General features: G+C 40.6%; 1 protein-coding gene across 5 annotated transcripts in view; it reads right to left on the bottom strand.

Annotated features, from left to right (window-relative positions):
• Positions 1-16221, bottom strand: part of LOC109429880 (ras-related protein Rab-5B) — a 47272-nt gene extending 31051 nt beyond the window's left edge. The window contains exon 1 of one of the 5 annotated variants that reach the window (XR_002134833.3): positions 16045-16221. The gene's annotated coding sequence lies outside the window, so the exon portion shown is untranslated. Of the gene's footprint in view, positions 1-66; positions 419-10571; positions 10761-16044 lie in introns of those variants that run through there. The other 4 variants (XM_019705865.3, XM_019705868.3, XM_019705866.3 and 1 more) reach the window with 4 other exon arrangements.
• Positions 16222-20645: the final 4424 nt, after the last annotated feature.

The following is a 20645-nucleotide window of genomic DNA, read 5'->3' as shown; positions in this document are numbered from 1 at the left end:
TATTCACAGTTATTCCACTTTTGCCATACAAACTTGCCCCACTCTAATGGTAGTTGCTCTCATTACCAAACTGCTGTTGTTGCTGCTGGAGCTGTGTGGTGGTGTATGTCTTCTTGTTCTTCTTCTTCTTGTTTTTTTTTGCTTTCTTCCACTTGCAACAACACGGGAGATTTCACTTGTAACTCACAGTGCCTCTGTTTTTATTGGCTTTGCTTCTTAGACGAACGTCGACGGCGACTAAGGCGTGTTCCAAGGGCAGATCCGGCACTACTGAACGCGAACTATTGAGGGCATTTGCTCCTCCGCTGGAAACAAAGAGGAATTCTTTTGCCCGTGTCCCGTTGCGATAATTTAATAATAATTTTGAAGTGCGCACTTCGTCGTCCGTCGTCCATTCATGAAAATGTCACTTTTCTTTCGTTTTATTTTGCTATATGCTTTACGTGTGCATGCACCACCACCATACAGTTAGACTGCGACGACGATACGATAATACGCGCTACTAAACTGCTGGACGATGGCTGTGTGTGTGTATGTGTTTTGGTACGGCTATCTCGTTTTGTTCAGCGGAATCACAAGCACTTCACTTTGCCGTATCAGAGAAAACGAGCTCTCGTTCAGCAGCCTGCTACACGCGGAACAGAGGCAGTCTACTAAAGACTCCGAGTATAGACAAGTGTGATCACACTACTGTACACTTGTATGCACTGCACGGTGGGTTGGTTAATGACATTGAAAACTTGATTTTACGAAACAACGGCGAACTCTTTGATTAGAATATCGAGAACCTGTTTAGAAATTCCATTTTATAATTCCGACAGTGGCTTGAATGTTTGCAAACTATCAATTTCTTTTTCTTGAACATTCTTCTTACCATGGACTGGAAAAAAAATCCCCAGAAGGAACGTGAGAAATCCCAGAAGGAATAACTTTAGCTATGTGTGGTGCTTCTCCAGTTGACGTCTCGACTAGTAATGATAATTCAAAGAGCTCGGCCTACTGATTGATCTGCTAAACTACCACATCTCCTTTTCTTTCGAAACTGGCCATTGTCCGTTAAACACAATCACTTCCCGGTTACATCGAGAAATGGGTTTTTAGACTACAACCGCTCAAATTTAGGGTTGTATAGTATAGCAAACAAAACGTTGCAAATCCACTAAGGCTTGGCTCTCAAATATTGTTACGTTAACTTTTTTCACGTTTAATTTAATCACTATTTGGAGATTCTGCTACAAATTTGACGTTCTTTGATGATCTTCCCAACGTAGTGTACCCTCCTATTGACTCCCGTGTGTTGACTTGCCAGATAAGAGTACGTCCTGTCCTACGCTTCCGTAAGTTCAACACTTTCGCACATCACATGCCTATCGTTACCCTAGGCTACATTATTACCGACTGCTCCCGTGTCTGTTGATTTATCCACGAGCTAAACGGAAAACTTCGTTCCTGGATCAGGCCACCTTTGAATGTCACTATACAATCATGTCGCCTAACTCAACAGATAGAAGCCGTTCCTGAGGCAGTCCACCTTTGGGTGAACTTCATCATTTTATCGCCTAACTCAACGGACACAAGCCGTTCCTGAGGCAGTTCACCTTTGGGGCTGAACTTGGTAATTTTGTCGCCTAACTCAACGGAATGGAATCCGCTCCTGAGGCAGTTCATCTTTGGGGTTGAACTTGGAAATTGTTTCGCCCAACTCAACGGATGGAATCCGTTTCTGGGGCAGTTCCTTGCAAAGGAACTTTTTTTTTTCCAATTCAGAGAACCGAAGTTCGTTGCCAAGGTAATCTTGTTTGTTTGGCTTGATTTTTTTTCACGTATGATGTCCCATGTTGTTGCTGCTTGACCTCGGCAAAGCAGGAGAGGGTTTCTTCTTGACGGTCAGCTTTATTTCCAGCACGTCCTTGCACGGACAACGGATCTTGATTTTTTTCATGGTCTTGATCTCCACAATTCCTGAGGCGTTTTTCCAAACGCTCTGACAATCGTTTCGAAGGCTTTGCTACTCATCCAAAGCAAACGGGGTTCGTTCGTCGCCAATGTGGTGCTTCTCCAGTTGACGTCTCGACTAGTAATGATAATTCAAAGAGCTCGGCCTACTGATTGATCTGCTAAACTACCACACTATGGAATTCCGACCCTGAAACAATCCCGAGATAATTCTCCAATGGAATTCCGAAAGGAATCCCTGGAAAGAGACCCGAAGAAATCCTTGGAGAACAACAGAATGTGTAGTAGGGGATCCATGAATCTCCTGCAAATTTCCTGGGAAAGAGGAGACACATCTCGGAAGATATCATCATGGAAGAATTCCTGGAAAGTGTTTCAAGAGCATTCTCGGTTGAAACTCCACGAAGCACCGCTGAAGAAATACAAGGATTAATAGTTCATCAAAATTTCAAGAGGAGTCCGGATACAATAACTGGGTATTCTAGAGGAATCTCGAGAAAGGGTTCTAGAGAAATCCTGTGTAGAATTTTTGGCGAATTCTTTTGGGAACCCTGAAGTCCTGAGAAATCTTCAAAATAATCTTGGGGAACCTCCGGATGGAATTCTTAAAACAGTCTCAATTCCTAGACGTATCCGAATTTAATTCCTCAAGAAATCCACGTAAGAATAGGAGGCAATCAGTGAAGTACTAGATTGAAAGTAGTGAGCTGGATTTTTGTATGGTGAGATGTTCAATTCTCCATTTTTGCAATGAATTGGTGCAAACAGCGTGGGTTATATGATTTCTTGGCTAATTTGATGCTGTTTGAGCAAAAGTTTGGGTAACTTTGTTATTGTATTATTTATTTCATGCAACTTCAACAACACAGTTACCAAACTTTTGCTCAAACAGCATCAAATTAGTCAAGAAATCATAATACCCACGCTGTTTGCACCAATTCATTGCAGAAATGGAGAATTGAACATCTCACCATACAAAAATCCAGCTCACTACTTTCAATCTAGTACTTCACTGATTGCCTCCTATTGGAGGAGAATCTTTGGAAAGATCGCTGGAAGAATTTCTTGGGAAATCCCGGTTAGAGTTCTTGGAAGAATCACAGAAGAGGATATTTCTGACTCTCTCTGAATTCCTGAAGGAAACATTGAGGGATTTCCTGGACATTGAGGGATTTCCTGCGAACTTAATGACCGGGCGCACCGTGCAGCAATTAATTTTCAACAAATACAAGTTGAAATGTTTGGAACCCCTTCCGTATAGGATCCCTGCAGCACTTCCTGAACGAATCTCGGGTGAAATCCCTGGGAAAGGAGGAGAGGAATCACGGAAGCAATCAGGAAATAGTTTCTGACGGAATTTCGAAGACATTTCTGGAGGCAACCGTAGACAAATCCAGTGTTGAATTCCTGGGCAAACCTCGAGCAATCCCGGCTAGAATTATTGGGGGAATGCCACAAAAGTTCAGCTTATTGGACGCAGTGGCTTAATTTCCCCAACAGGGGAGGGAAAAAAATGGGGGAATCCGTTAAGGTATCTTCGAAAATGTTTTTGAAGTAACCGCTGGTAGAATATCTGGCGGAATTCCATGGAAAACTTTTGAAGAATCCCTGCAGAAAATTATTGAAGGAGCCCCTTTTGGATTGCCCTAAATTGCCCGCAAATAAGGCCCGTTGAGAAATAGTTAACTTTGATGAAAGGGTTGTCCAAAACCTTTTGAAGGACATCAAGAAGAAAGTGTGAGAGGTGGCAAGATCCACGAAAAATTAAAAAAACAATGATGTTATGGTCAATAAACAATGTAATTGAATTTAATTTACAAAATAAATAAAACAATTTCAAATACAGCAATTTTCAAGTGTACTCAAAATTAATACAGTCCCTATTTTATCATTCGTATCTAAATGCTCAAACGTGAGAATAAAAAGGAGCATTTGTAGAGTTCCAATAAGCAGATCAACTACCAAGCGAGCTTCTAAAATACGGTAGAGAAGCACTGGTGAGACCACTACACTGGGTCATTACCAAGATTTGGGAGGAGGAAGTATTACCGGAGGAATGAAAGGAAGGTATCGTGTGTCCCATCTACAAAAATGGCGACAAGTTGGATTGCGGGAACTACCGCGCGATCACACTACTGAGCGCTGCCTACAAGATACTCTCTCAAATTTTATGCCGCCGTCTATCACCGATTGCAAGAGAGTTCGTGGGGCAATATCAGGCTGGATTTATGGGTGAACGCGCTACAACGGACCAGGTGTTCGCCATCCGCCAGGTGTTGCAGAAATGCCGCGAATACAACGTGCCCACACATCACTTGTTCATCGATTTCAAATCGGCGTATGATACAATCGATCGAGAACAGCTCTGGCAGATTATGCACGAATACGGATTCCCGGATAAACCGACACGGTTGATCAAGGCGACGATGGATCGAGTGATGTGCGTAGTTCGAGTATCAGGAACACTCTCGAGTTCCTTCGAATCTCGCAGAGGGTTACGGCAAGGTGATGGTCTTTCGTGTTTGCTGTTCAACATTGCTTTAGAGGGTGTAATTAGGAGAGCGGGGATAAACACGAGTGGAACGATTTTCACGAAATCCGTTCAGCTGCTTGGTTTCTCTGATGATATTGATATTATTGCTCGTAACTTTGAGACGATGGCGGAAACGTACATCCGACTAAAGAGTGAAGCCAGACGAATCGGATTAGTCATTAATGTGTCGAAGACAAAGTACATGATGGCAAAGGGCTCCAGGGAGGAATCACCGCGCCCGCCACCCCGAATTTATATCGACGGTGATGAAATCGAGGCGGTTGAAGAATTCGTGTACTTAGGCTCACTGGTGACCGCCGACAACGACACCAGCAGAGAAATTCAGAGGCGCATTGTGGCAGGAAATCGTGCTTACTTTGGACTCCGCAGAACTCTACGATCGAATAAAGTTCGCCGTAACACGAAGTTAACCATCTACAAAACGCTGATTAGACCTGTCGTCTTCTATGGACACAAAACATGGACCCTACGTGCAGAGGACCAACGCGCCCTTGGAGTTTTCGAACGGAAGGTGTTGCGTACCATCTACGGCGAAGTTCAGATGGAAGACGGGACTTGGAGAAGGCGAATGAACCACGAGCTGCATCAGCTGCTGAGAGAACCAACCATCGTCCATACCGCGAAAATCGGGAGGCTACGGTGGGCGGGTCACGTCATCAGGATGTCGGATAGCAACCCGACTAAAATGGTTCTCGAGAGTCATCCGACCGGTACAAGAAGACGTGGAGCGCAGCGAGCTAGATGGGTCGACCAAGTGGAGGACGATCTGCGGACCCTACGCAGAGTGCGGAACTGGAGACAAACAGCCATGGACCGAGTGGAATGGAGGCGGCTACTATGTACAGCAGAGGCCACCCCGGCCTTAGCCTGACCGGTAAGGTAAGTACTGTTTTATTAGAAAATCAAGAAAATGTGTCAGAATTGTGCCATTTAAGCTTGTTCATGTTGAATAGGACGCAATCAGTGAAGTACTAGATTGAAAGTAGTGAGCTGAATTTTTGTATGGTGAGATGATCAGTTCTCAATGTCTGCAATGAAATGGTGCAAACAGCGTGGGTTATATGTTTTATTGCCTAATTTAATGCTGCTTGAGCAAAAGTTTGGGTAACTGTGTTGTTGTATTATTTATTTCTTGCAACTTCAACAACACAGTTATCCAAACTTTTGCTCAAACAGCATCAAATTTGTCAAGAAATCATTTAACCCTCGCTGTTTGCACCATTTCTTTGCAGAAATGCAGATCTGATCATCTCACCATACAAAAATCCAGCTCACTACTTTCAATCTAGTACTTCACTGATTGCGTCCTATTCCTCTGAATAGGAGGCAATCAGTGAAGTACTAGATTGAAAGTAGTGAGCTGGATTTTTGTATGGTGAGATGATCAATTCTCCATTTTTGCAATGAAATGGTGCAAACAGCGTAGGTTATATGATTTATTGGCTAATTTGATGCTATTTGAGCAAAAGTTTGAATAACTGTGTTGTTGTATTATTTTTTCCTGCAACTTCAACAACACAGTTATCCAAACTTTTGCTCAAACAGCATCAAATAAGTCAATAAATCATATAACCCACGCTGTTTGCACCATTTCATTGCAGAAATGGAGAATTGATCATCTCGCCATACAAAAATCCAGCTCACTACTTTCAATCTAGTACTTCACTGATTGCCCCCTATTACCCCTAAATAGGAATTGAAATTGTGTCAGCCAAATTCGGTTGTTGTTTTCGCAATGGTATTGCTTTGTCAGTTACGCCCTATTCGCGAATTACTCCGGAAATGTGATATGAGCCTGTGTTATTGCTAACTGTACATCAAGTTAAGCCTCTATTTGGTGTGTTTCATGCATGGGTTTGATTCACTTTTATCCCTTTATAAGGCAGTGGCAACTATATTGCCACCTAATAACAATATTTTTTTGCTCACTTAGAAAATCTTCACAACTTCTGTTTTAACTATTGAACACATTTGACCTTTGTCATCACTCATTACTTTTTGTTAGCCATAACAAACAAGAATTGATTATTTTAGAACAAAAAGTCTTTGACAAAACTGCCATTTTTGAGCCAGTGAAGGTATATAAGCTCCAAATTTGGTTGTGGCAAACAAATCACAAATCTATTGATGACGAATGGAAGGTCTATGTTCCTTCTACTCGTGAACAAAATTTCAGGTGGTTTGCTTTACTACTTAACCTTCCAGAACGCGCGCCATCAAGCAACCAAAACTGCACCGCGCTTGCGCTGTATACGAAAGGCGAGGTTTATTGGTAGTGTTGTACTTTTTACAACAGCGCGCGCGCTGAAGTGTTAAAAAACTCAACTTTTTTATGTACTAAAATGATAATATCTTTCAAAATAATCATCCAATCGTGTCTCAATCCAAACATGTAACTCATGAATCTTAGAGCAACTAGCATGATTAATTAACGCATTCCGAAGTTACAGAATTTTAAACTTTCTTGTCGAAAAACTGAAATTTAGACCATTTTTTTCATACAAAATCGATCGTTTTATCACACTACATGTGCTTTATATTCCAATGTAGTTTGAGTTGATTCAGTGCCTGGTTTTCTCGGCCTTATAAAGGGTTATATGTGATCACATCAGGTGGGACACCTGGAATCGATTACTATTTTCTTGCTGACCGTTTATTGCCACTGAAAAACTCACACATGACAACATTTCGTAGCAACTGTTGTAATTGAGGGTAAACGAAGGTACATATTACCATATATACACATTACCAAACATAGGACAAATAGCGATACAAATATTTACCCCCTGAGGAAGACACAAACCCCGTGTCGAAACGTCGTGAATTGTTCAGAACTGTAGAGTAACAACATACCATATGGTTTTCCACCATAGCATGTATTGTAAATGGCACTTTTACAATAGAAAATGGGGGTTGTTGTGTATCTTTTCCATAACAAAAAATCCAAATTTTCTGGAGCAAACTCAAGTCATTATCAATTAATGATGTTTTTATTATTGAAATCTGTAGTGTCATTGATTCCATTGTATTGTATTGTATTGTAGTTCCAATACAGCATTTTCAGCAGGAAAAGTACACAATATAATTTGTTCTTGAACAGTCAAATTTATCATTAATCAATGGTAGTTAATGGTGCTTTTATTGGAATTTTTTATCAAGGGATGGACTAGAGGTAATCTAGTGTTCCATGTATTTGACTTGAAAACCCCATATACAAAATTCAACTCATTTGTGCTAGCTTAGTCTTTACAAATTGAGCTGATTTTTTTTAAAGATTGCTCCTCTAATCCAAAGGCACAATTATAGTTGGTGCCTCATAGAACTTTTCGTCATTTTTACGTTTGTGCCAGTCTAATGACCATTCTCAACGGGAAAGATCGGCACACTAGTGGTAGTCAAAAATGTGATATGAGCTTCTTGCAAACCGATCATCAGGTTATCGAAAAAGCCGCGATTTGATAATTTGATTGCATGTTTTACCACTTTACCAGTAGTTTCAAATATGGTCCGAACCTGATTTCTTGCTAACTGATCATCAGGTTACTGAAAAAGCCGTGATTTGATTTGTCACAAGCATAGTTTTGGCTCATTTTCATGCTTAGCCACTTCCGGCGGGACACCTGGAATCGGTTCCGGAATATAACCGGTATTTTCAAGTATGGTTCGAACCTAACTTCTGGCTAACCGATTATTAGGTTATCGAAAAGCCCGCGATTTGATGTGTCACAAGCATAAGTTTGGCTCATTTTCGTGCTTGGCCACTTTCGGTGGGACACCTGGAACCGGTTTCGGAATATAACCGGTATTTTCAAGTTCATGTGGATGTCGGAGTGTTTATACAAGAGAGTTTAGAGAAAGTAGTTAGAAAGATACAAAGTAGGAAGGAAGGGATCAGCCAGGGATTAAACCCAGAACATTCTGAATAAGAAGCGAAAGTCACAAGACCACAAAGCTCGTAATTTGGCGGAATTTCATGGCAAACCTTTATAAATTCCTGCAGAAAATGTTTGAATATTCAGGAAAATTGCCTCATACTTAATAGCAAATATCCATGTGTCAAACCACACCCAAAGTATATGCAATCAATACCCGCTAACGCAGGCAAATTCGCGCATGAACAGTAAGTGCATGCTCTAAATTGTACGAGCCGCAGCTGTATGACGCGTCCTCAAAAATACATGTCCCAGTCACATAGAGGGAATGAAGGTTTTTTTCCCAGGGAAAGTATTTTGTGTAATTCCAGGAGAAATCTTTAAGATAATCCAGGGCAATCTATAGAAAATCCACGTTAGAATTCTTGAAGAAATCCTGAGTAACACGCGATGGAGTTCGGTGGGGAGTCGCAAGAGAAAATCCTATAACGAGGGTTTCAGTCCATGCACCGCGATGCAGTTTGTGATAGGCATCAACAGAAATTGAAAACGACACCTCATGCAAATCAACGGGGTTCATTTTTTATTTGAACTTCTAGTAACCCTGTGGGCATCGAAAAACACAAAAATTTGAAACAAAACAAACATCCTAAAAAACTCTGCGAGACTAGGTAGGAATATTTCTCTACGAATCTCCGAGAGAAATCACAAAAGGAATCCCGCGAGAACCTTCGGAAAATATACCACCAGCTGAAACTTCTGTAGAAATCCAAAGAGAAACTCTATAAGAAAGCTATCGGAAATTTCTTGAAGAAAAAGTAGAAGAAAAATCGTAGGATATGCTTCGGAAGAAATCCCGGAAGGAATTCCTGCAGAAAATTAGTTCTTAAAATCGTTGGAGGAGCTTTGATAGAAATTCCTTGAATAACTCATTTAAAAGAGGAATCCCGAGCAAAATCCGCGACAACATCTGCGGTATTTCCTGAGATTTTTTGTGGAGATCTCGAGATAAATCCTGGTAGAAACCCACGGGAACTCTGGGAGCAATACTGGAAAAATCTCTAGAGAAATTATATATCATCCCCGTGAAAATTAAAAAAAATCAATCGGAATTTCGGAATCTTGGAAGATTCTCAAGGAAGAATCCCGGGAAAAAAATGTTCTAATCTTGGAAAAGTGTTGGTAGGTATCCGGAAGAATCTCCGGAACGAATTCTAAAAGAAAAACCAAGACAACTGGCGTGAAAAAAACACGGAAGGATTCTTGTAAATAAACCGTGCGAGGAATTTCAATAGGTATTTCTAAAGAAATTCCACAGAGAAACCCCTAACAGATTTTTGGAAAAATTGTTGCAGCCGATTCTCTAGATGGATAGACCTCTCAAGTGATAAAATTCGTTACTTTTTATTAACACAACCCAAAGTTTTATTGTTTTTTCATCGGGGCAAAATTTTCCTGAGTATTCTAGGTCTTTCCCTGTTAAATAAAATTCCCTGAGGATTCCCGGGTTTCCTGGTTTTTTTTTTTCAGGTAGTAGGCACCCTGTAATTAAGTGTAACTTTTTGAAGGTGAGATGTTTTGGAGTTACGGTGAGAGCCAACGCATTTCGTCCCAAGGGTACCGACGACCTTGGCCTTCAAGAACGTTTTAATTTTAAACACATTGTGGACTTACCAATCCTATGTCTTATTTTAGTTAATTGCCTATCGCAATGCTCTGAGTTACACCAGTATTAAACTACATTATTCTTCACCATGTAGCACTTGCGATAGTTAATTATCAATTATCAGCTTATTCTCCTGCACTTTAAACAAATTATATAAAATCTAAGCCAATTCAACCCACCGTGCACTGCACTGTGATCTTTTTGTACAAGAGCCCGGTCTTCTCTTTCACTCGCACGTTCCGTCAATACTACGTTCCACACTCCTTCACAATCGTTCCAGAAGGTCTTCTTCTTTGTCTGCCCAGCTTTCGAGCTTATTTGTTCCTCCCGAATCAATTATCTCACCACTATTCCAGACCTTAATTTTGTTCCAGATTTTGCGTCCAAAACCCGATCCCTCTCGTCTAACGATCGATGACTAATTCCCAATGTTCAGGGATTGCCCCACACCGAGAAAGCACTAGTTTCGGACGACACTCTCTTCATTTTTGCCAAATCACTGCACAACACACTTCAGCTATACCTCTTCCTGTTTCTCGCCTTTGCTGAATCTCTTATCTGAAAAAAAAATTCCTCCTCCACGAACGGTTGGATATCACTATCTGCACAATCCGGATGGGTGTATATTATATTCTGTAGGAACTTCTGCGGAGTAGTAGAAGATCACGAGCTTCTTGTGCACGGTTTAGGACGACTGGAAAAATGTAAATCACTCGCGAAGCACTCTGTTGTGGCAGCACCTCATAATATATTATTCGCACTCACATACCTACCAACAATGCATCAACCTGAACCTGAACCAGCCAGAGAAATATATGGCGACGGACGGGATGACGGATTGACGGGAAATCCACATACACACACATCCGAGCGTAACATGTCAAAAGGGGTTACATTCTTACGACTAATCTTTGTTGAGTCTGTAAAAGGTTACTAAGCCGGACGCTGAATAGCTTCGAAATCTTAAAACTAGGCCCACGGTGTACATTTATGATATTTATGCCGTGACTAGGCCTTGGATAGAACAGTGCTTTAGTTTTGATAAATTTGGCCTATTCGGAATAATGTTTGGAATTACTTTATTTTAATATAAGTATGTAGTCGTTTAATATCGTGGAAATGAAAGGGAACAGTCATCTGGGAATTGCTTCAGAAGTTCCATCTGACAACTGCTCCAAAAAGACATTCTGAAGATTCCTACAAGAATCATATTTAGTAATAATTCCAGGAATTCTTTTTGGGTATAGGTATACAAAATACTTCTGCAAATTCATCATAAATTCCTTCTAGAGATTGCTCCTCAAATTACTTCTGAGGATTTCTCCAGGAACTCCAACTTTCGATTACTACAGGAATGCTAACTGAGGATTCCTTTAGGAATTCCTGCTGGTGATTCCTCCAGAAAGCCTTCTGTCTATTTTTCCAAGAAGTTCTTCTGTGGATTTTTCCACGAATGTCTTCTGTATATTCCTCCATACTCCTTCATGGCTTCCTTCTGGATGTTTGTCCAAGAAATGATTCAGAAGTACCTTTGGAGATAGCTACAAGATTAAAGAAAAGGAAATTGGTTCAAGGATTTAACAAAGAACCCCTGAAGGATTCCCACAAAGAATTCATGAAAGAAGCCTAAAAATTCCAAAAAATGAACTTGCGAAAGATTCCCATAAGGTGCTAGTGGAGAATTTTCAGAAGGAATTTCTGTAGGATTCTCAGAAAGAACTCCTGGGAGATTTCCAGAATGAAGGTACTTCTGGAAGTTTTTCAGAAAGAACTGATTGAGGATCTTCGAAAGGTTCTCAGAAGGAAGAACAAAAGGAGTTCCACAAGGACTCTTGAAAGAATACCAGAGAAGAATGATCTTAGGAGAATTTCAGAAGGGTCCTGGTGTAATCCCAGAAAAAACTCTTTGAGGAGTCCCAGGGGAATCAAAATGGTTTCAACTGAATCGGGTACGATTTAACTGTGGTTTGACTCCAACAGTTAACAAACTTGCGTCGATTACTTTTAAAACTTTGTTGATATATACTCAAAACCTTGTCATACTAAGAACTTCGAGTAGAAAACAGTGTCAAGAACAATAAAAAAATAATTACGGACTCTCTGAATGGTGCACTCTTGGACAAAAATGTCGGCAAAAATTTTACAGTACTCTATACAAGTTTGTTGTATAAGTCGAATGACACTTTATTGGAGGAATCTCAGGATTTTTTGGAGAATTTTAAGCAAAAACTAATTTAAGAAAAAATACGAACTTCTGAACTCGGAGCAATTTTAGAAGTAATATCTGGCAGAGTTGCGCAATATCAGTCTTATCAAGTGACTATTGATATTGCGCCATCGTCACTATCACTCCAGGCCGTTCAATATCAAAACGACAATGACAGGTAACGACCTGATATTGACCCGCATTGATAATCATTGTAACTGTTGTGATATTTAAGTGGATTTCGCCAAAACTCAAACTTTTTTGTAATCAACATGCAAAACTTGTTATTTTGTACCTTAGTATGTGGTCATCTTGGTAAATCTTTATTTGGATTTTTAAACGAATTTTAAAGATGGCCTATCTTTAATCATCATCACAGTCAGTCCAATTCTGATGGAACAAGGAAAGTGACGGTGACTCAAAAGAGCGCGCGCTGACTTGGATCGCAGTCGGCCTATCAAAATCAGTGATTTACTTACCATTGACAGTGACAGGGTGCAACTCTGATATCTGGGTGAATCTCAGTAGAAAACTGCTAAAGGAATTTCAAGGGAATGTCTTAGATACAACTCAGAAAGAATTTATTGAGTATTTCCTGGTTCCTGGCGGAACTCCTAAAAGAATGTCCGTAAAAACTCTATCAAGGGTTTGGAATGAAGAAATCTCAAGGTTCGGCAACACTTTCAGGTATCTACACAAAAACTGAACTCCAAGAGATAACCAAACGGATTCGTACGAAATCAGGGAACAGCCTTGGAGAAATCTCAGCTTAAGAAACCTGGGGAAACCTTAAGGTAATCGCGAAGAAACTCCTTAAAAATCCAGAAGAAAGTCATTATCTGTCATTACAAGTCCTGATGGAACTGCCAAGGGTCGTTTCAAAGGGACTCCCGGAGAATCCCCAAAGAATTTCTTGTCAATTATTCGTAGGAACTCCAGGAAGAATTTAAAGAGGAGTTTCTGCGACAAAGCCGGCACAAATGTTTCACTAGTAATTCCAGCACGGATTTATACGTATTTTAAAATATTTCCCTCTAAGGGGATTCACTTAACAGCGTAAACTGATTGAAACTGATTAAAAATCGTGATCACCTAGGCAATCTTTGATTATTCCATTCGCAAAATCATGAAATATTTCAAATAAGCAGAAAATCATGCAGCAATTTAATCTGTTTAGGGAGTACCCCTTCTGAATTTCTCTGAATAGATAACTCCGGGAATATAATTTTCTAATTCGCATACTGCCCATGATCGCATATCAGTCCCATCTTTGCTGGGTTTCCTATTCATATGGGACAATTATGCGATCATAGGCAGCATATCTCTAAAAATATTTTGTGAATCACTCAAAGAATTCCCGTGCCCTATTATTCACAACTTCTCGAATAATTTCTGTTTTACTTTAGGAATGCTTAAGAAAAATGTAGCGATTCTCAACAGAAATATTTGGAAGTTTCAACCAATTTATCGAGAACTTTTCTCGAGCGATTGACACAGCAATTTATCAAACTTTTAACAGAATTTTGACAGAAACTCTTTCGAGGATATTGCTGATTGTAACTTATTCTGATTGTCAGTTCATTTTGAATTACACTGCGGCTTGTACAGCTGCTCTTGAACTTTGTAGCGCTCAGGCCGTTTCGGGCATCGATCCAGTACCGTAAACCGGGGTCAAATTGATCAGCGGGGTGAAATTGATCATTCGGGTACTACATTGTAATTCCATACCAGGAACTCTTAGGCGTCGTAATGATCTTAATTTTTTCACGTCATCTGGTTCGTAGATGTCTAGAGATGAATGTATACTTTAAATATTTTAGAAAAAAGTTAGTTTTGCCTTATTTTTTAAGATATTTGCAATGTATTTCTCATTTAGCTGAAATCATTGCTATTAAACAATTGATCGCTAATAGGACTTCCCGTAAATTCTCTGTTTTGACATTTTTGTGGAGCCTTGGTTGGGAAGTTATGTAGCTAATCAGAACATGACATAGTTAAAAAAAAGTTCATTTTATGATGAAATAGTCACTTATTGTGATAGAAATCACTTATTTGAAATGAAATTGCCTACCTTTTGGCGTTTGAGGGGGAATTTTAAAATTTAATTTTGCATTTAAAGTATTAAATTCACTAGCTGTTAAATTTTAAACGCATTATTCGGTTTTAGAAGTGCAAAATTAAGCGGAGAAGGAAATTTTCCTTTGCAACCAATGCTTAATTGTATACTGATCAATTTCGTCCCAAAGTGGCATTTCTAATTTTTTGATATTTGGAGTTATTTAGCTTTAAGTTTAAATTTGTTGAACCAACTTCTGTCACATGGTTCCATGGAGATTCACAGGGTACTGGTTTTACAGAAATTCTTTTGGCAATACATATTTGAATTGGCACTGATGTTATCCGAAAAAGATGTTTTAAAATGATCAATTTGACCCCGGATTACGGTACAAAACACGCAAGCCTTCCCCTAACACCACGGACAACAAACGGCAGAGGGTCTTGTGAATAGGGTTACCATCCGTCCTGATTTAGCAGGACATGCCCTGATTTTGGCCTAAATTTGGCAAACATTTCTTAACAAATCCTGGGAGTTTTACTCATTTTCAAGAAAATACATGAAAAGTCCTGATTTTCTAGGCTGAATAGGTGGGCGCCCTACTTGTGAAACTCATAGATCAAACTCAAGCTATGAAAGCAACTAACGTTTGCGAACAACGTGGGCAATCTTCCAGAAAAATACGATTACAAGATTGACTGATGGACCAAGAACAATAATATAATGAAACCTCGTCATCCTGGGATTGGACTTCGTTATCCATTCAGATAACTAGGCACAAATTATGTTACAGTTGCATGTTGTGTTCAGTGCATTTGTAATGTTCCATTTTATTTTTCGTATCCAAATCTATCCAAATGCCCATACGTGTGACCTGATACGGAAACTAAAAATGAGTATTTGTAGGGGTCTGCTAACAGTTGTTCGTACTGTGTCGCCCAACGTGGGGTACGATTCATTTGTAGTGTTCGCAAAACCTTATTCATTATATTGGCACCTAACGTGGGGCACCTCATGTATTTGTAGTGTTCAGCATAATTTTAATCGTTATAATATTCTTTACCAATTTCTTACAATTTTTCTACGGAAATTGTTTACAAAATAATATGGAATTTTGAAACGGATTTCTTGAGAATATAGAGATTTTTGGGGAAATTTTGTTTAGGTTTATTTCATGAAAGCCTTGTAAGTGAAAATATTAAGTCCAAAAGGAACGTTTAGTTACGAAGAACCTAGGGTAGCAAACCACTTTGGCAGCGGCCTGTATTTTGGGCACTCTTCGCTTTTACTCAGGCAATTCCAAACCAAATGACTTGAAATTTTGTTCACGGCTAGTTACTATACGTATCTCATCGCGTTCTAAAAATTGTTTCAATAGGTTCAGAATAGGCTAAGTTATAACAGAAGTGCCCAAAATAGGACCCCTGCCGAGATGGTTCCACTTCCCTTTTTCGATACCCAGAAGTTATAAAAAAAAATCTCAGGAATTCAATGTTTAGGGAAAAGTTCAATAAAAATTTACCTTAAACACCATCATACAGACCCCTTTCGAAATGTTACGCTAGAGACAAGGGAGGAGAAAAATGTTTCAGGTAGCCCCCAATCACACATACACATGACCACACGCTTTTCAAGAAACTATTTTTCTGCCATCTTTCCTATAATTGCGTGCTCAGATTCGTGCTGATCCAATCAATTTCACCTGCACAACACTCTCCCGAAGCTGGTAATCACCTTTTCGATAATCCGGGGCGTAATACTTCACCGAAAACTGGAAATTTTCACGCGATAATATTCTTCGTTGCAAACGCGAACTTTTTCCTCGATACTATGATGATGACTCTTCTCTCTACAACACACCTCGTCCACCACTCCAGAGAGGCTTTTTGTGTTTCACACGATGACGACTGACTGACTAAACGAAAACGAGTGACGACGACGACGACGATGGCGACGGACACGGACCGACGACGACCAGTCAAAATGAGGGGAAACGAACAATCGACGCTTGCTGTACTGCTCACTCCAACAGCGAGTGCCGTTGCTAGCTGTCATTCTACGATTGCATCAAAATTGAAAAATGTTCGTGCTCTTTTTCTCCTTTGCGCAAAACCAACACAACATCACCAAACCGAAACTGACGGGCGTGAACGAAGAGTAATGAATAAATTTGGACGTGACGGCAGACAGACGTCTAGCCGAACTTTTGAAAACATCACCATCGATGCACCTCAAACCTTGCCTCAAACCAGGCCCCTGACACGGCCTATATCAATGCATTGGAATCATGGTAGACAGGATGTCCTGGGCGCTAATAAATAGCGCCCACTGTCAAATGCGAAAACATCAACATTTTTTTGTTTAACGTTTATTTTGGTTTGTTGATCAGTTTTTGGAATCATTTTTTCCACCTGTTATGATCACAAAACACTTCAAACTCACTTTAATATTATTGTACGGTAAGAGGAGCATGCGATTAGTTGAATAAAGCAACCCAACAAACACGCATTGTGAATGTGATTTCGTGTGTGGCTCACAACATCAAACAAAAACTGCGTTTGTTGATTACACGCTCGTTTCAATTTGCACGAATATGAGTATAAGGCAGTTAGATGTTGGCTACGATATATTTCATTGATGCCAGGGGCCTGCCTCAAACGAATCACTCAAAACTTTATTATTCATTAATTTATAATATTATCGTCGCACCACCAAATCGAAGTCGTCGCTTGAAGCACATGCGAAGTTGCAGCTGCGAAGTAAATTTGAATCTAGTTTTTCTGTTGCGCATCATTAAGCTAATTAAGAGCTACAATATGCACTAATCCAAATTTAGTTGCGACATTTCTATTATGCTTTTGGTCGAAATCCGAAGTGACCGAACGTGCGAAAATTGATTTTTAACATACTTAGAAATGTCGCAACTAAATTTGGATTAGTGCATATTGTAGCTCTTAATTAGCTTAATGATGCGCAACAGAAAAACTAGATTCAAATTTACTTCGCAGCTGCAACTTCGCATGTGCTTCAAGCGACGACTTCGATTTGGTGGTGCGACGATAATATGATTATTTATATCCATTTATCCGCGAGCGGTAATGGCGGCGGTGGGTACAACTAACCGATTCGGATTATGACGTTTCTTGGGGATCGCAATCGGTTGGCGCCAACGAACGGTGGGCGAAGGGGTGGAAAGGGGAATGAAATTGTTTTGACTTTCCCCCAAGAAACGTCAAAATCTGAACCGGTTAGTTGTACCCACCGCCGCCATTACCGCTCGTGGATAAGTGGATAGGGAATCGCGCCACTTGGGCGGTGGCTTCTATATTCGTCTGTTTTCCACTATAACTTACGTTGAGCACATAGTGGCTGAGGTGCGACGCAAAGAGAAAAGAGATCGGATAAGCGTCGAAGCACACTCTGCACGGAGAAATCAAACTATCCACTTATCCGCGAGCGGTAATGCGGCGGTGGGTACAACTAACCGATTCGGATTATGACGTTTCTTGGGGATCGCAATCGGTTGGCGCCAACGAACGGTGGGCGAAGGGGTGGAAAGGGGAATGAAATTGTTTTGACTTTCCCCCAAGAAACGTCAAAATCTGAACCGGTTAGTTGTACCCACCGCCGCCATTACCGCTCGTGGATAAGTGGATATGGAAACTACAGTCTGTTTATAACATATGTACAGTCTCTAAGGGAACGTCCATAAATTACGTCACGCAAAAATCGACCATTTTCAACCCCCCCCTCCCCCCAATGTCACACTTTTTGTATGGGACCTTTAAAATTTTTGTATGGGTTGTCACACTTTTCTGAACCCCCCCTCCCCCCTCAAAGCGTGACGTAATTTATGGACGTTCCCTAATGGAAACTATCCACTTATCCACGAGCGGTAATGGCGGCGGTGGGTACAACTAACCGGTTCAGATTTTGACGTTTCTTGGGGGAAAGTCAAAACAATTTCATTCCCCTTTCCACCCCTTCGCCCACCGTTCGTTGGCGCCAACCGATTGCGATCCCCAAGAAACGTCATAATCCGAATCGGTTAGTTGTACCCACCGCCGCCATTACCGCTCGCGGATAAATGGATATGCAGAACGCATGATGAGTAGATGAGTTGCGATGAGTGCGGAGATGCGATGGAGCTGCTTCGACGCATGTGATCGCAAGAGAACGCAAGAGAATGCTTGTCGGGTATGGATTTTATGATTGCGCTCGTTGTGTTTGTAAAGAAATGCGGATTTAATGTGTTGGGAATGCTAGTAGGTAATATAAAATGCGTTAATCCAGCTTTCCACGCTTGCCATAATGGCGGATGCTATAAAAACTTTGACAATACTTGTGCCCCACGCACTGAACTGAAATACTAGGAAACAATCTCAGCAAACTTTGATATCCAGAAAATAATTATTAGCTGTCAAAAGATCAAAATTGCTCCAAAAAAGTGGTTTCAAAGTTTGTTTTACGTTTTCCATTCAATAATTTCTTTCATATTTTAGGATCAGAATCGAAAAATAATCAATACGGAACATTCTTTGCATAGAAGCTTTTCGAAGTATTGGGCAAAATGTCCAACGCTACTCATGGAAACTCCACCACAGCAGCACAATTTTAAACCAATACACGCACTGCTCATGCAGAATAATCATTCCGGCTAGTAACTAACTGGTCACCGGACTTCTGCATCGTTCCATCGGCATGACGTGAATCTGGCTTACCACCTTTCCGCGGTACGATGTGACGTGTTGAGAAAAGAAGCACGTCATAATAAATATTGCGGCGCTTATAATAAATCCACATTAAGCGGCGGCGATATGGCCGCTAGGAGATTCCCGCGATACTGACGCAATGTCATAATCGAACAGAAACTGTCACCCACCTAGTAGCATTGCAGCAGCCTTCAGACCGTTCATATCAAAACAAAAGTTAGCACAATGGCATCTCAAGTGGCCAGAAATCGTAATAATATTTATCACGACATTGCTTCACTATACGCATACGCATCACCTCGTCGGCTTTGTATTTCGCCCCCTTAATGCTAGAACTAGGTAACTCGTTTTGGAAAATGCGGATAAAAATGGCTGGTAAAACTTATCCTGGTATAAAACATACTCTTTGTTGGTTTTAAAAGTTTCATTAATATGTGTTTTCGAGTTTTCAATTGACAAACTTGTGTTTATTGTGGTGTACGTTAAGATATAAACAAATTTCTAGCGATTTCGCAAAACTAGTTACCTAGTTCTAGCATTAAGGGGACGATTTAATAATCGGGATGTTGTTAAGTGATGCTGCAGGAGGATGCGGCTTCAATTTTTCCATTTCCACATTGCGTCTGTATCGCGTGCATCTCCTCGCGGCCATATCGCCGCAACCTCATGTGGATTTGATATGAGCGCCGCATGCAGAATTTCTGACCATCAGGTCGCTCATAGTGGTGCGGGCATATTTTGGCAACTTGATGGAAAAGAAGAAGACAAACGCGTTTCGCGGATTTATCTTGCAAGGCACAATATCTTGGAAAATACATAGATGTCCGGGATCCGGTCCGGTGGAACTTTGCTTGACGATGACCACGTGGCCAACGCAGGTGCTCTGGAGTGGGAGTAGATGCTATCTTTCATGCTGAACAGAATGATTTCAGTGTCATCTTTTACCAAGACTAGGGACTTGAACAGACATACACATACGTACTTGACGAGACTTGACCTTTCACCAATTGACGGATTGATCTTTGTACATTATCAAGTTGATGACCCGGAGTCCGAGGCAAATGGCATAGAACAGACCTTAGTGATGCTTGTGTCGAAGCTACCATCCTTGGTACGTACCGCGACAACATGAATATGCCCATCAGTATGAGGAAAGGCCCTTTTTCCCTGAGCTCCTGTAAAACAATTGATTCTTCGGGTTTTCAACTCTTATTTTGACATGATTCCTAGCATGTATCTGTGATGGCGTAATCATAGTGAGAAGCCTTAGCTTACTGTAGGATAAGAGATAGGATATTGAATAATATAAAAATAACGGTATTGAAATGTATAAGAATTGTAGGATTTAAATATTGGCACGGAAGAGAAAAATATACATCGATAAAAAATACATTAACACCCCTATTACGTACTAGCGAGATCGCCCATTGCTTCATAGTCTGAGCGACTGTCAGAATCGAGAAAAACGTGGCAACGTGTGTGCGTTCCTCACCCAAACTGTGCGCCGAGCTGTGCGCGAGTCAGTTGATAGACTAACGCAGTAGACGACGGACGAAATCAGGAGCAGCAGGATAAATTGGTTTGGTTGGTTCGGCGCTCTGCCAGTCGCAGCGTCGAAAGTAA

This window comes from Aedes albopictus, chromosome 2 (assembly GCF_035046485.1).
Source record: "Aedes albopictus strain Foshan chromosome 2, AalbF5, whole genome shotgun sequence".
In the NCBI taxonomy this organism is placed as follows: Eukaryota; Metazoa; Arthropoda; class Insecta; order Diptera; family Culicidae; genus Aedes; species Aedes albopictus.
This window is presented reverse-complemented; position numbering and strand designations above follow the sequence as displayed.